Genomic DNA, 3,089 nt, shown 5'->3' with positions numbered 1-3,089 from the left:
ATAATGGGACAAAATTATCTTGTTGTGAACCAAGTACTAAGTAATCAGTAGGTATTTGATCTTACCACACAATACTTCAACATCTCGAACAATCCCAAGCGGTGAAATGTTATCTCTATTTGCTAGCTTAATAGTAACATCAATATCTTCAATCTTGGCAGGTGCAATATCATTCATAATTTCTTGAGTAAACGGAATAGCACTAACGCTAGCACCCATATCACATAAACCATGATAGCAATGATCTCCAATTTCAATAGAAACAACAGGCATGCTCACTAAGGGTTTATTCTTATCTAGCATGTCGCGTTCGTTTCTAAAGGGCTTATCAATTCCAGCAGCAACATCGAAAAAATAAATAACATGGCCATCAATATTATCAACCAAGAGATCTTTAACCATAGCAGTATTAGGTTCAACTTTAATTTGTTCAGAGGGTCTAGGTGTTCTAATATTACTCTTGTTAACCATAGTTGTAGCTTTATCATGTTCCTTAATCCTAACGGGAAAAGGAGGTTTCTCAATATAAGAGTAGGCAAAACTGGATCAACATTGTAAACGATTGTCTCATCTTTAGCTATAACGAGTTCCTCAATTATTTGCTCAATAGGTGGATGATATTTAAACCACTTCTCCTTAAGGAGATCAACATGAGCAGCAAAAGATTCACAAAATGTAGCTACTATCTCATAGCCAAGTCCATATTTAGTACTAAATTTATGAAAAGCATCAGTTTCCATAAAAGTTTTAACACAATCAAACTCAAGATTTATACTTGACTCTTTACCTTTGTCGAATACCCAATCTTCAGAGTTGCCTTTAATTATTTCCATTAGATTCCACTTGAATCCAATAGTTTTCTTCATAAAAGAACTAGTAGAAGAAGAATCAAGCATGGATCGATCATTATTAGAAAGCCGAGTATAAAAATTATGAATAATAATTTCTCTCAAGAGCTCATGATTGGGGCATGTGTGCATCATGTACTTAAGCCTCCCCCAAGCTTGAGCGATACTTTCTCCTTCACGAGGCCAAAATTTATATATATCCAGATGAGATAGTACCGTTCCATCTCTTGCATAAGGATTAGCTAGTAGTTTCTCTAACATACCCGAAGGAATCTCATAGTAAATATTTTTAGTAGGTTCAGTAGGTTGAGGATCAACTCTTTCTGCTTCTGGTCAAGGTGAAGATACCCCGAACAAGCCCCTCAAAGGATTACTTTCCATCATGACAAGTGACAGTAAATTTCAGCACATAATATAAATGTTCCTTACCAAAGGCGCCAGAAAAGAATCTTGATGACCCACAAGTATAGGCAATCAATCGTAGTCCTCCCGATAAGTAAGATTGCCGAACCCAACGAGGAGCAGAAGGAAATGACAAGCGGTTTTCAGCAAGCTATTTTCCGCAAGCACTGAAATTATTGGTAAAAGAGAGCTTGATAGCAAGGTAATTCATAACAAGTGACAACTAACAATAGTAACAAAGGTGCATCAAGGTAGACCAATCCTTTTTATAGCTAAGGACTGGCCGGAGCATTTTCTTACAGCAAGCAAAGCGTTCTTAAGGTCACATGGGAATTCACCTAGTTAGTTTCATCATGTTTTTTTGATTCAGGTTCGCTACTTTGATAATTTGATATGTGGGTGCACTACTGCAGGATGCTGCTAACGCGACACTACGATCAGAGACCCTTTGACGAAACTGTGTGTGATACATTAATCGCAAACGGTGATGTAAAAAACGTCAAAAAAGATGCAAAACATTTGCGATGAAGGATACATCAAACACAGTTCAGATTTTAGTTGCTTGTGCGATGTGGGGCACACGATTCAGTTCAATTAACTGTCCGCGATGAGGCAGAACAAAAGAAATGGGTAGCTATATGAAGGCGTGTGCGATATACGTCATACAGTTTAGTCGGATTAAATGTTTGTGATGAGGCGGAACAACAGAAATGGGCAGCCAGATGAAGGTGTGTGTGATTGGGGGCATACGCTTCAGACGAATGAAATGTTTGCGGCTAGGCAACACAAAAAGAACGGTCAGCCAGATCAATGTGTCTGCGATTGATGGCATACACTTCACATGGATGAACTGTTTGCGACGAGCCACAACAAACAGAAACTATTAGACAGGTCAACATGTGTGCGCTAGACGGGCAAACATTCTAATTAAAAGAAGCGTGCGTGATAACCCACAAGTATGGGGGATTGCAACAATTTTTGAGGGTAGAGTATTCAACCCAAATTTATTGATTCGACACAAGGGGAGCCAAAGAATATTTTCAAGCATTAGCAGCTGAGTTGTCAATTCAACCACACCTGAAAGACTTAATATCTGCAGCAAAGTATTTAGTATAAAAGTAGTATGGAAGTAACGGTAACTGTGGCAAAAGTAAAAATAGCAGTTTTGTAGCAATCGTAACAGTGGCAACGGAAAAGTGACTAAGCAAAGATCAATATGTGCAAAGCTCGTAGGCAATGGATCAATTATGCATAATTATGTCAGATGGCATTCATCATGCAATAGTTATAACCCAGGGTGACACAGAACTAGCTCCAATTCATCAATATAATGTAAGGCATGTATTCCGAATATAGTCATACGTGCTTATGGAAAAGAACTTGCATGCCATCTTTTGTCTTACCCTCCCGTGGCAGCGGGGTCCTAATGGAAACTAAGGGATATTAAGGCCATCTTTAATAAAGAACCGGACCAAAGCATTACCACTTAGTGAATACATGAACTCCTCAAACTACGGTCATCACCGGGAAGTGTCCCGACTATTGTCACTCCGGGGTTGCCGGATCATAACACGTAGTGACTACAACTTGCAAGATCGGATCAAGAACACAAATATATTCATGAAAACATAAAGGGTTCAGATCTGAATTCATGGCACTCGGGCCCTAGTGACAAGCATTAAGCATAGCAAAGTCATAGCAACATCAATCTCAGAACATAGTGGATACTAGGGATCAAACCCTGACAAAACTAACTCGATTACATGATAAATCTCACCCAACCCATCACCGTCCAGCAAGCCTACGAAGGAATTACTCACGACGACGGTGAGCATCATG

The sequence above is a fragment of the Triticum dicoccoides genome, chromosome 1B (assembly GCF_002162155.2).
Source record: "Triticum dicoccoides isolate Atlit2015 ecotype Zavitan chromosome 1B, WEW_v2.0, whole genome shotgun sequence".
Lineage (NCBI taxonomy): Eukaryota > Viridiplantae > Streptophyta > Magnoliopsida > Poales > Poaceae > Triticum > Triticum dicoccoides.
Note: the sequence above shows the minus strand (reverse complement) of the source record.